Source organism: Hermetia illucens, chromosome 3 (assembly GCF_905115235.1).
Source record: "Hermetia illucens chromosome 3, iHerIll2.2.curated.20191125, whole genome shotgun sequence".
In the NCBI taxonomy this organism is placed as follows: Eukaryota; Metazoa; Arthropoda; class Insecta; order Diptera; family Stratiomyidae; genus Hermetia; species Hermetia illucens.
In genome coordinates, this window is record NC_051851.1 from 133,149,012 (window position 1) to 133,163,799 (window position 14,788).

Here is a 14,788-nt window from a genome sequence, read left to right on the forward strand (position 1 = left end):
TAATAGATAACCCCACATCAAACAACAAATTTACAAATCTAAGGTTTGGAAAATCCATAGAGATCTTAGCTGTATTTCCACTAATTGCAAATCTGTAAAAACCAAATACCATAAGTATGAATACTATCAGCTTGCAAATGGCAAGTTTCTTAGTAAGTTTCTACTAAACAACCAATGCATAATGGGCGTAAATGAGTAAGAATGTAAATTACCAATGAAATATGCTAAAGATATATTGGTAGCAATCAATGTGATTCCAGTTATATCGTTATATCGCGCAGATACACTGTGTGCCGGTCCACGCTTTATATCCATTAATTAGCATACATATTCGATATGAACTTGAGCCTCTTCGCATTTACAATGGATTCGAGGGAATGGTATAAACAATTTGTAAATTTGATATTGAAGTAGCAACGTAACCAGTTCATCACCTGAATGTAGTTCCTGTCTGCGTATCTGTTTCGATAAGTTTCACTGGACCTTTTTTTTTTGATAAGCAGTGCGCGATCACCATACCCACTTGCCTGCTAAGACCCCTCTCACTACTCACCCCCCCAAGCAATCGAATTCGATAGCAGTACGACTTTGTTGGCCTAGCAGGCAGCCGATCTCAGTACAACGTGAATTATATCAATTGGATACAACATATCACACGTTGGATACGTGTTGCAGGTTAAACTCGATCAACTATCTTTTCAGCGGATAGCAAGTGCAGTCCCAAGGAAGTGTTTTGAAACCATCCGAGAGGTGAGAGTTTCCCAAAAGTTTTCCGTGAAATTGAAAATTGTTCGCGTGTCAATTGACATTTTCATGGATTTTCAGCAAGTTCTTCCTCTTATCGTAGTGCCTGTTCGTAGAAGCACGCGTGGTGTTCTCGCCTGTAATATTATTAAGATATATATTTACATTTGTGTGAGTGCTTAATAGTGGCCGGATGATAAGATATCGAAGTGTAAATCAATAAGCTCAATAGCGCAAACGTTCCATTTATATGAGAATGGAAATTACTAAAATACATCGTGTTTTCGGTGTATAAATCGCACCCAGCTGATATGTAATACGAATAACATTTTAGTGAATTGCCAACAAGATATAAGATACATGTACATCCATACTGGTACTTTTCTATCAAAGCGTTGAATCAAAAGAGGAATGCAATTATCTTTCTATATGTAATTTTTTTCTCTTGATATTCGTCACATCAAATTTATCCAAACTTGTTCGTGCTCTACACTGAGAGTAACTCAATGTTCAACTGATAACTCAGAATTTGTTGGTGCATTCGTAAATCATTTCTATTCGTCTATGAAGAGCGCAAATAGAATTCGTTACAAAGACGAATAATAGCGCTCAAATAAGCTATTTTTATGAAGTTGAATACACATTAATGATTGCTATCACTTATCAACCGCCACCTTACCAAAAAACGTTCACTTTGGAATTTTTAATCATTTTCGTTGTTATCGATGACTCGCGCATAGAAACCAATGAATAGAAAGGTACAAAGCATTCACTTTGACCTGCTATTCCTGATCATCCTTCAGTTGATCCACATCAACTTTCATGGCACTTCACTTACCCTCACTTCTTAAATCCATTACTGCATGGATACCGACCGAGACTTCCGTATTCAACCTGATTATTTTTACTGAAGAATTCCAGACCTCACGAAATATTTACCAAAATTACAGAGTTCCGCCCTTAATTCGAACTGCATCGCTGATTCTCAAAACCCTAATAATTGTTTTTGTTTCGGTCACTGATGTTGAAGTGTCGTTGGTAATTGCTGATAGATGTGGACCAGATACAAACTTTAATTACATTTTTTTTTTGGCTAATTATAAAATATATGTTATAATTAACCAAAAGATAAATTTTGGTGTCCGAATAGCTCAGTGGTTAGAACACTAGACTGTCACATGGACGGTCGCGGTTCAAATCCCACTTTTGGCAGTGGGATTGCTATCGAGACTTAACGTTGGATACCAGTCGACTCAGCTGCAGTGTTGGCTTTTTAGTACCAAACGTTTGAAGTTCGTCAGTACAATTATTGTGTTATGTTGAATGACAAAATGACTGGAAAGTTGAATTGTAATGTTTCACTTCCTGTGGTCACTTCACGAAATAGGCGAAAATCATAAAATATATAAAATAACCAAGTAAACTAGGTATACAGTGGAAGGATCCAATGCAGAAGTTGATAGTGCAGAAATAACACGACGTCATTCATCATCATCATCAACGGCGCAACAACCGGTATCCGGTCTAGGCCTCCCTTAGTAAGGAACTCCATACATACATTTGTCCACCAATACGATATCCCTAAAAGATGTCTGGCGTCCTGACCTAAGCCATCGCTAAATCTCAGGCATAGTCTGCCTCGCCTTCTGTTCCTACCATAGATATTGCCCTTATAGACTTTTCGGGCTGGATCATCCTAATCTATACGGATTAAGTAACCCGCCCACCGTAACCTATTGAGCCGGATTTTATCCACAACCAGACGGTCAGGGTATCGCTCATAAATTTCGTCGGTATGTAGGCTATGGAATCGTCTATCCTCATGTAAGGGGGCCAAAAATTCTTCGAGGATTCTTCTCTCGAACGCGGCTAAGAGTTCGCAATTTTTCTTGCTAAGAACCTAAGTCTCCGAGGAATACATGAGGACTGGCAAGATCATTGTGTTGTACAGTAAGAGCTTTGACCCTATGGTGAGACGTTTCGAGCGAAACAGTTTTTGTGAGCTGAAATAGGCTTTGTTGGCCGCCAACAACCGTGCGCGGATTTCATCATCATAGCTGTTATCGGTTGTGATTTTCGACCCAAGATATGAGAAATTTTCGACGATCTCAAAGTTGCAGTCTATTATCTTTATTGTTTTCGTTTGACGAGTGCGATTTGATGTTATTGATTGGTTTCTTTTTGGTGCTGACGTTGCCACTATGTGCCTCGTCTTGCCTTTATTAATCTGCAGTCAGAGATCTCGCGCCTCCTGCTCGATCGGTATGAAGATATACTATACATCTCGGGTTGTTCTTCCTATAATGTCTGTATCGTCAGCGTAGGCCAGTAGTTGCGTGGACTTGAAAAGGACGATGCCTCTCGCATTCACATCTGGATCGTGAATCACTTTCTCCAGGGCCAGATTAAAGAGGACACATGATAAAGTACTCCTTTGTCTTAGACCGTTGTTAATACTGAATGGTCTCGAGAATGATCTTCCTGCTTTTATTTGGCCTAGTCAGTCTTCTCCGGGGATACCGAACTCTCTCTTGGCGGTGAACAATTTGACCCTGGCTATGCTGTCATAGGCGACTTTAAAATCGATTAAGAGATGGTGCAACGGATGGCCATCTTTCAGCAGTTTTTCCATCGCTTGCCGTAGGGCGAAAATCTGATCCGTTGCTGATCGGCCTGGAGAAAAGCCTCTTTGGTATTGGCCAATGTGGTACTCAGCAACGTCATACCTCTATAACTACTGCACTGCGTGATATCTCCCCTTTTATGTATGGGACAGATAATGCCAATTGTCAGGCATTTGTTCGCTGTCCACACCAGCATCAGTTGATGAACCGCTTGGTGTAACCACTATCTAACCAATTCGGCTGTAATTCCATCGGCTCCTGCCGACTTATGGTTTTTAACCCGATGGATTGCACGAACTGTTTCTTCTATGTTTGGTGGTGGCAGCACATGTCCGTCGTTTCAGTTGACGGGACCCCCAACTCGCCGATATTCTGGTTGTTGAGTAAGTCATTGAAATACTCAACCCATTGCTCCAATATGCCCCTTCTGTCGGAAATCAGATTTTCCTCTTTGCCTCGGCAGGATGAGCATCAAGATGTATGAAGCTTCATCCTGCTGACTTCTTGGCAAAGCTTCTGTACCTGGTGGGGTTTCCCCGTGTACTTTTCGAGTTCACTGGCCTGTTGGTTTTCCTAGGCTTCCTTTTCGCGTCTGTGAAATCGCTTCTACGCTCGGTGGAGTCCGTGATAAGTCTCTGCGCTTGCCCGCGTTCTTTGAGAATGCAACATTACTCAATATGCAGCAATCTTCCGTTCCGTTGCTAGCTTACATTCATCGTCGAACCAGCCGTTCCGACGTTTCTTGCGACTGGAGCCAAGTATGTTTGTGGCAGTATCAATGATAGCGTTCTTCAGGTGGTTGTGAAGATCATTTGTTAATCTCCAACGATTATTACGATATCTTTTTCGCCCTTATAGGTATAACGGAGGGTTATGTTAGCTTCAGTATTCCTCTCACCTGACTGTCAAAGGGGATTGTAGGTGGTGTTGTAATTCGAGCCCGGAGCAATATGCCAATGAGATAGTGATCCAAGTCTATATTGGCCCCCTCTATATGTTCTGACATTCACCAAGTCTTGGAGGTGCCGGCGTTCAATCAGCACGTGGTCAATTTGGTTGAAAGTGGTCTCGTCTGGGGAGGCACCCGTATGTTAGCGGACCGTGGGCGCAAATCAGGTAGTTCCAACAACCTGCTAACTGAATAATACGCAATCCGTTATCATTGATATCTTTATGTAAGCTACGGGCTCCTTCCCTACTTGACTGTTGAAATCCCCAAGAATGATTTTGATATTATACTTGGGACAGGCTTCGAGGTTAACTACCTCGTAGAAGGCATTCTTTCCCGACTCTGTAGTCTCTTCTGTAGGGGACATCCAGACAAGTTTACTTCTAGAGCAGACGCATAGTATTGTGAGTAACGAAGTTTCATAGTCGCAGGGGCACTATAAAACTATTTATCTCCGAAAATAATCCAGAAAACGGGCTGCCTTTGTGAACCGTATAGAACAACCGTTTGTTTTCCAGTAACCCCAAGTTCACTTTCTTCTCGACAAGAGAATGATTATTGTATAATATCTAACGTCGACTCCATATATCTCACCAATCGGTAAACCTTAACTTGTATCAACATCGGTAGCATTTACTCAAACTTCCAAAAATGATTTCAGGAAGATATTCTTAGAAGCTAGCAACGAATTTTCCTTGGACGTAATTCAATACATTTACGTGGAAAAATATGTTTTGGTGTTTTCATTGTATAGCTTCATACGTGTTTAGTCGTGCTTTCTCCATCCTTCTCCCTCCTAAAACAATGCACTAAAAATATTGTTGTGTCAGTGGTTAAACGCAGTCGCAACGGTTTGCATCTCACCGGTGACAGAGGGGTTTATGTCGACCCGCCTGGTCAGCTAACAACACGTTAGACTTTTTGTGCGATATGTGGTGATCAGTTAGAAACTACCGGTCCCAATACATGCTGTAAGCATATATCGGTAAACTAGACATGTTCCCGTGATCAGTCTATGCTTGTATGCAATGCACAGCTAAACATGTCCAATATTTGCAACAGACTTCTATGGTGGTCATCAGTACCAGCACACTACTTGATGTTATCTATGTACATCATGTGTGTCACCTCGCACTTAGTACGTAGGCTACACTTTATCGCAAAATTATGCTCTCTAACATCATTCAGTAGCCATGAAAGAGGTTTAGTTCCATATAAAACCAAAGGATACTCAACAAATCCCCCTGGAAGATGTTCCTGTGTGTACGGACGGGCTCTAAGGTATTGGTACCCTCAGATGAACGCACTGATAAGATGGCATGCTACCTTCCAAGACTGGCGCCAAAAACTTTATTAGTTTCGAATCGATGCCATACAGACGTAGGACATTGATTAGTCGGGTATGCGGGACGCTATCGAAAGCCTTGGCATAACCGATATAGCAACTAAAGAGGTTCGTTTGGCCTATAGTTGCTTTTCCTTCAATTACCAAATTGATAATAAGTTGCTCTTTGCAGCTCATTGACCCAACTCGGCAGCCCTTCTGCTACTCGAACATAATGCTGTTGGTCACGAGATGCGCACTCCTTCCACTAATAATGACTTTATGAATTTGTAGATGGTTGGTAAGCAAATAATCACTCTTGTGTCCGCGGAGTCCTGCACTGTATCCTTTTTAGGGATAAGTTACATAATCCCCGCAGTGTAGGATGGAAATTCCTCGGACCGACTAATGACCATGGCCAACTGACCATGTATACTGGTGAACTTTTTGTATCTTCGGCAGTAATCAGCATGCTAAGAAGGTTACCCCCAATATTCACCCGCTTCAGTTGTCGAAAACTGTACTATCTAGAAGCCCTGTTGGGTTTCGTTTAGTGATCTGAAAATGCTCCGCTGGTTCCTCGCATAAGTTGCATCCTGGACACGTCTGAAGTGAGTTTTGCCATACCGTCGCAATCGATCACATACAACAAAAGGTTTCTGCTTTAGTGTGTCCAGAATTTCAACTATGGGTGTCTCACTGGGAATGGCATAGTCCATGTAAATCCTTTGCACTTTACTTTTCACCCGTCTGCTGGCATTGCCAAAGCTAAGTCAGTTCAGCAATATCCTGCTTTATTGAATCACGCCTACATTCCAGACGAATTTTCCCTGGTGGATCTTTTCCGTCACTCAAACCAATAAGGCGAAAGCAAATCTTCAGACCGTGCAATCTGACAGCCGCAATTGCACCACAATACACAAGTGATTGTGACATAGCAGCTCACAGTCGAAATGCAATCCCATAATTCATTTGATATAGAATTTTCAGAGTTCCTGGAGATGCACCGAGCCTGGAAATACTTGGGCTATGCGACGGATCAATTTTCGAGAATTCCACACATGCTCGTTGGAATTCGTCCCGAGCCTCAGCGGAGGCTTTAGTCGGACGGTGAAAGAAAGTGGTTCGGCGAGTACTGAAACTATTGCCTACAGTGCGGCATGGTGTTATTGATGCCGCCGCCTCTGCCCCCATCGACCCTTGATCAGCAGCTTTTGTGATGACCACGAGTCGAACAAGTTCTTTGATGACGGCAGCGATTGTGTCACTGCGAGGAATAAAGCGGTATTAGTCTGGGACTCGGGCACAGTCATGTGCACGAATTACGAGAAACATTCGACGAATCTCTGGTGCAACAAGGCGCGGTAAGATCTTATACTCACCCCATCGTTATTTCTTAGTAAAAGCGAAGGATAAAGAGGTTCATTTTCTCGGTCCACTGCATTTCCTGGTGACCCGGTTACCAAGTCAGATGACTCCCGTCGACTATCCGTACCGGACCTCAAATTCGTCCCTCTCCTCATTTTTGGGTTTGCATTTCATACCTAACTGCTAGTTAGTTAGTTACTCAGTGAGTAATCTGTCAGACTGTAAAGTTCCTGCACTTTCTTCACCTATCTCCTCGTTGGCGAACAGCCATTCAGAATGAAGTTATCTATCCTTCCTTCTTTTATAATCAGGCTATGGACTGACTACGGCGGAGCCGTATAAAATAGATTTAAAACATGAAATTCGATACTGCAAAATTTTCCGGGAATACTACTAATATTCACAAAATTATGGTGTTAAAACACAAATTGTAACCTATTAATGATTTTATTTTTATTGACTACTATGATGATAGATATTTCAAATATCCAGCTGGACCTATTTAAGTGTTATTGAGGGACTTCCGATCCGTGTAGCAGTCCCTTATGATTTGTTAAATATACGTGGACACATCCGGCGGGTTTAGGGATCTTATAATATTCTCGCATTGTGCAGAGTTGCAAAAATTTTAACATCGTGGATAATAAATAATAACACCGTATTTTTAGGTATCGAACTGCAACCGTCTGAACAAACTTCATTTACTCCTTACTTTTGTATCTCTCTTACATCTTCTTCTTTTTCTTTACTCTTTGTCTCGATCACAAGCGAAGCCCGCTCGTCGTGATCGGTTGCACTACATTATTATGTTATTTGACCGATCTAGATGCATTAAGTTTCAGATCACCCTCCAGCGTATCAGGCCAACGTTGTTTGCCTTTTGGTCGCTTATCAACGACTTCGGTGTTCGTTGTAAAGCAATTCAACCCAGTGATCGAGTTATTCTAGCACTAAATGTTGTCGTAGAGCCTACCAGATGAATTTGTATGGCACGCGGTCAAACATCTTCTATAGGTGCGGAAATGCAATATGAACAAGGCGATGCTTCTCCCGGTGTTTGTTCACGAGTAAACGGGCAGCGTATATTGCGTCAGTATTTCCGCAATTCTTGACAAACTTCGTTTCTGCTACAGTTATTTGAACGAAGTCTTACATTGTGAACCTTTCCCGCTTCCTTCTTTGGTTCTTTCTATTAAAGCCTGCATCTTTCTCACAAATCCTTGTCAAGTATCCTTTTTAGACATGTCTCAATATTAATCAGATGTATTCGTGTTTGCTTGTTCAAGATCCGGCTATATCAACGACATTTTCGCTTCGATCCTACAGACGATCTACTACTCTGGAATTGGTGAGCTTTCAGCAACTTGATTGTCATTTGTAGCCGGCATATGCTTGTTGCCAATTCTTTATTGCGTATCAGTCTCATCTGCAATTTGAAATTGTCACACCAATTCCCTCCATTCTCCTTCATCGTATACTGTTCGACGTTCCTGCACCCGACTACTATCTAGTGGATCAATTCTCTGAACATAAGATTCTTTCCTGGGGATTTATGTATCAGATTCTGGTAGTTGGGTGTCCTTTCGTTGTGCATCTTCCGGAGCTCCAGGGAGAGTTCGTCGCAGAACACATAATAAGGGGATCGTGCCCTTCCAATCTTGTGCAGATTATACTGGAAATCCTCGTGTCCGCTTAGAAGCTGGGTCAGGAAGTAATCAACCTCACCATGCTTTCGGTTCGGTGTACTCATAAGAAGACTTAAGACTGAAATTTCAGCTGCTGTCTTATCTACTACTGCTGTGATTTGCTTGAAAAAAAACTCATCCTGGAATCGAGCATCAAGGTACTTAACCGTTGGTTTTCACTCTATAATCAACTCGGCGATAGCTGTGAGACGCCAGTTTGGGGTTCTCTTTTTGGTCAAGATGTCTACTTCAATTTTTCCCAGGGCATGGATGAAACCATCAGCAATCATCCATCCTCTTATTCGTTACAAAAAACTAATTTTTCTTTGCCAATGCGCAGAATATGCTCCCCTTCTCGAGATTTGCCGCGTACCCAAGCCAGAGAAAAGAGCACTTTTGATGGCGGCCCAGTGCTCATCAATATTCTCCCGTGAGCTAGTCAAGTTGTCTGTCATCTGGTTAGCAAGATAGTTTTCCCACGGCCAAACGAAAGCCGAGTCGAAAATCAACACCCCTGTGAGAAAATGCAGATGCAACACGTGAAGTGAAGACAAGCGACTATCAACTTATGATCTCGCTGGAGGCCGCTTATCTTATTAGATGTACATTGTTGGTCAAAATAACTGACCTTATGTCAGGCTCTGTGCTCGAAAAATCAGCCCCCAATAACAAGGCGGTGGAAACTGCAGATAGCCGTGAATCTCCCACCAATGTCTTTAGGGTCCCCAAGAAGGTTGTACATCACATGTCCAAGCCACGTTGGTATTCACGAGCCTAATGTCACCTTTAAGTAACTTCTCCTGGGCTGTGTTGAGTTGCTCTTCTGCTCCTGCGCAAAAAATCTCCATCGGTGTGTATCACTGCATTATTGAGATGTTACTGATCGTGGACCAGAATCTCGGCGTTAGTAGAATACTCCTCCGGCACCGGTCCCCAAAAGAACGTCATAAATCCAACATCTACCGTAGTACCGCTCACCTTGTCGTATTGTATGTTGCCGAGCATTGGCGATAATGGAGACGAAGATGTTGCATTGGATCAATGAAAATATCCGCAATTGATATGGGGTTGCATCCACTGGGAAAAATTTACGAGAGAGGCGTCTTCGACGGTACGACCATGCAATTCACGCTGACGAAAACTCATTTGGCCTGAAGAGAGGCCACCAAAGGCTGACCGAAAAAGCAATGGCCTGATACACTAGATGGTGATTTGAGGCCTCTCGACTTCAGGCACTCACTCAATCGGCTACGAAAATCTCGAAAAGCTTTTTTTATGAATTTCTCTTGAAACGACTTTTATTTCTTACTGAATGTTGAAATTTACAATTGCCGCAACGTTGTCTGATTTTGAAGAATGTATACTTTGTTTTTAAAGTGTAGGCACCTAAATCAGTGTTTATTGGAGCTACCCTCCGTAAAATCAGTTTCAGAGGAAGTATAACCTCTACCACGCACATGCTTCTTCCCAAGAAAAACGGACCAATGATACCCCACCTTGCAAGGCCAGCTCAAACCATAACCTTTGACGGTTAACATGAAAATGAGTTTTAAGTTAGAAAGTAATCTTATTGTAGAAGGCGTCGACCATTTCATAAGCAAAATTTAGCCTCGGTTCATAATTTGTGTTATTTGCCTCTGATGGGATGCAGTTGCATATTAAGAAGCCAAATTCGCTACTACTGGCACCTAAACACATTTTTACGGGTCGACATTCTTCCATCCACTCGTAAAGATTGCTGATAGCGATTCCTCAGTGCGTATTACGGCTTTGAGGTATAGATATGCCGCAGTTCGAATTTGACATAGGAAAGGTATCGAGCACTCATATAAGGTGAGTATGCACCATTCCCCCTCCTTTGTAACATTTTGAAATTAGCTAGATCTTAAAAGTGAATCTTTCTAGTAAGCATCCTTTTATAAATATCAAATATAATATCTTTGCTTCTTATCCCATTTTTTCGTCTTCTCTTAACCATAGCTTAGACTACTGGAATTTGGCACTACCACTACTACTTTCCTCGCTAATTTTTAAATAAACCAGCTTATTTATGCTCAGAAATATGCTTTCGCAACTGTCAGCCCTTACCTCCCTAGTAGTAGACCAAACAATATATACATTTCCTTTCTACAGAATTACATATATCAAATTGTTTCAAATACTTCTCTCTTTAAGTAAAGAAAGATTCAATTTCCACTCTCTGATTTCAATACATTGACCTTCGTGGACTGTTTATGTGGCTTGGTTTGTTTGTGGAAAACAGAAGAAACAGAATACCAAGTTACACAAGATATTAATCCAACAATATGTTTACCATTTTTAAGGATTTGTGTAAAAACAAAGCTTTATTAAACCCGGTTTGCTGTCCCTCCCATCCACTTTCTACGAAACGACTGCACCCATTGCAATAAAATCGGGTGAAAATAGAATATTAAATCCCTCGCATATGTGAAAGGCAAAATTTTTTGTGGAGGCTCCATAAAAACGAAGAATGATCCAAATTATTTTTCGCTAAATACAGGGTGTGGTGCCAAGTGAAAGGTGACTATTAGTACTACCTGTCGTAGATTTGACACTGGTTTCAAGGCGCCAAAAAGTAATAATTTTAATTGAAACAGGACATCATGAACCTATACAGCCTGTGTCTTAAAATGCATCTCGTACCGATCTCTGTTCAAATAAAGTTGATAATAGTGTATTTATATAGTTTTGAATTTTATTGTTCAGGCAAAATTGGAAAAACATAAAGCCCAATGTAGGTTGTAATATTGAAAAATCTGATTAGAATCGTACTTTTAATAACAAAGTCGTGGTAGGTTAAGGTTATCTATACTAGGACAGCATGGAATGCCAGTATCACATAAAAGTGAATAGCCTGGAATATTAAATTCATACACATTTTGACCTACCAACTATCGAATCGTCGTGTAACGAAATATTCTCATATATGAACTACACAAAACTTCTTGTACTGGAAACACCGAGCTTCCAGTTTCCGACTTATTTAAACTTGCCATTCTCCTAATTACGGATATAACACCCTCGTTGGTTAAATATTTCTTTAGTTCCGTTTGAAGTTATTCAACTCATTGGAGGCAAATTCGTAATAAGGTCTGATATACATAACAGATTGCTTATACATATGTTATCTACTATTATAAATTTATGACAGACGTTTTTTGTTTATCTGAAAGTCACAATATTTAAATCCTTTCTTTGTTATCGATAATCTTCTTAGATTTCACTTGAAAATCAACATTAGTCAGCATATTTTCTTGGAATTTAAAATGCGTACTTACGCTGGAATCCATACAAGAGTGGGTCGAATCACGTTCTTTTCTTTCACTAAATGCATTCTCCTTCACTTTTTCTATAGTGCATTAATTTTTATAATACATGGTCGTTCTAAATCTATAATTATTTTTTTTTTTAATTTATTTGGCAATAACCACCGAATCGTCAAATAAAGTTTTCTATTTTGCTGACAATCTTTTAACGGTATCAAATTTGGATAAAAAGAATTTTCACGATGCTGTTCACGATGCTTTTTGTGGATCAAACTCTCAAAGTGTTCTTTAATGCTTTCCAGGATGATATTAACTAGGTTCTTTGCGATAGCAAGCTCTTTCGTGATGCTGTATACGGTAGCGAAATCATTCCCGTTTGCTTTACCTTCTATTTCCTTCACCAACGCGATCGTGGACCTCCTTTTGTCACGGCGTATACTACAATTCACTTCACATTTTCAAAGTAACGGAGTTCCATCTCGGCTCCTTACGCTCATCGGTCCCCAGTGAGCCAGATATTTCGGCGTCCTCCTGGGACACGGCGACAGCTTCATCTGCGCTTAAGATAAAAACATTTTTGATAGCACTCAGTGCTCATCAATATCCTTGGCTGAGTTGTTTTTTAATTATTTAGAGTTCGTCTCCCAGAACATCATGCTGCTAATTCAAAAGAGTTGAAGTTAACTCTAGGCTTCCCCAAAAAAACCGACCACTAATTTGCGGACAACTTTAGATACGTGGTCGCATTGATCAACAACGCTTTCATAAACACGCAAGTCGGGAAACTGGAAGCTGCACTTTGAGTGCATTACAATTGGATATATTAATTTAAAATTAAATTGCGTATCATTTTCCAATAGCCCTTACACAAATGTGCTGCAAAACACTCTATCGATAATAGTTTTAATCATTTCATAGGCTTCCTACAAAGAGTTCAACTTTATCAGCAAATGTGAAGAAACAAGCTGGAAAACCGGAAGCTTGGCGCTTTAGGGAGTACCAATTTGCCACAAAAGAGGCAATTTTGACCTACTGTAACTTTGTTAATACTAGTTGGATTTCACCAAACTTTCCAGTACTACTAGGATAAACTTAAGGGGGCTTTCCTGTAGATTTCAGAAAGCTGTTAGTATACCATTAGTAAGTTCGTTTGAGCGCATATCGGAACGGGGTATATTTGGAGGCCTAGATTTCATCACCTTGTAGTTTCCCAAATTGAGTCTTGTCTCACTTTAAGTGTGCACATTTTGACACACTAACTCGGGCATTTTGCAATCTACTTTGGAACTAATGCGAACTAATGCGAAAGTACTAATTGAGGTTTTTCATTTGATACCACAAGGATACAATAGGTGAAAGAAATTTTGCATTCCCCTTTGCATGTATAAGGGTTCTCATAAACTCCACGTAAATTCATGTCATACATAGTTCCCACCAAATGTCATTTAAATCGGTGCAGGCGGTTAGGGAAAGATGGGTGCAACACACAGACTGACCGATTTTAATAAGGTTTTTTTTACACAAAACACTAAAGAAAATGAGCTAACATGCCGGGCTCCATCCATCCGTATTTCTGCCATTTTAAAATCAAATACAGTCGGAATGAATTCCTCAAATTAATTATAGAAGTAGGGAGCAAAATGATAAATTTTGGAAAAAGAATGTCAGACATTTGCCCAACATCAGAAATGATATTTGGAGCAAAATGAAATGCCTGCAATGAAATGGGCATCCTATATTCTTCCAGAAATGAGAAAAATTAAGCTTTTTACTAGTACTCCAGTAATTTGCTCAGCAAGATTATTGTCGCAGATAAGTTTACTTCTTCCACTACCAACTGTAAGAAATCTCCTGTAGAAAGTAGATTGAAAAATCCTTGGATTCTGTTCCAACAGGATCAATTTTGAAGATTGGTTTCCCGTGAAAAAGTTTAAGGGGCTTCACGGAAGTTTGCAGGTTTAAGGACCTTAGGCCTGGAAGGTTGGACGGAGATATGTCCTGGAAGGCGAGAGCCGAGAGGGTGGAGGAAGAGGTAAAATCGCGGTAGATGTAGGTATTGCTATCGCCAATTGATGTACGACAAGTACAAATACCTCTGCACTGGGATATATGACAAACTTTTACTGCCCCTCAGTCTCTTCATCGCTCTCAATTACAAAATTTATTTCAACGTCATCACCCTTCTCTCCAAACTCATCCAGTTTTCTACTGAATTCTATGACAAGATAATTAAACAAACGATTTTGTGTCCTCTTTTGCCTCAGGGGAAATCTTGCGGGGTAACTTTTCCAAGTCGTAGAGAAAATAAAATAAATGGAAAATATTCAAAAATTACGATAAATTTTTAATTAGCTATTTGCCTAGCTGTTTGCCTCTTCCATCTATTTATCACACTGAATCCAAAACACATTCTAACACACCCGTCTTTAGCCTGGCATAGATCAAAAGTGACTCGTGTATGTTAAAAGAGTCCACTGTTTTTGGGGTATATTGCCAACTACACTCGACCAGCGCTACCCAGCTTTCTCCTAAATGTCAGTTATCACCAAAAGTCATGTAAATCCCAAATGAGAAGATTAAATCACTATCGTCTTACTCTTCTTTCATTCCTGACTTTGACTTCGTCGCTGTTGACATTTAACATTAAAAATTAACTAAACTAAATTCAGTAGGTTTAGTGACCGATTTCCAGTATAGCGACCCTCGGTTTGGATTTTTAATTTTATTTTTATCTAGATTTGTAATCTAAATGTTGAAACAAACGTCGAAGTTGTGCAATCTCCAACATACCCTGACCTTCGAAATCC

General features: G+C 40.4%; 1 protein-coding gene across 1 annotated transcript in view; it reads left to right on the forward strand.

The window, feature by feature from the left end:
- The first annotated feature begins 569 nt into the window (after positions 1-569).
- LOC119651921 (CD63 antigen-like) overlaps positions 570-14,788 on the forward strand; it is a 33,516-nt gene continuing 19,297 nt past the window's right edge. Inside the window, exon 1 of the mRNA XM_038055749.1 lies at positions 570-750. The gene's annotated coding sequence lies outside the window, so the exon portion shown is untranslated. The remainder of the gene's footprint in view (positions 751-14,788) is intronic.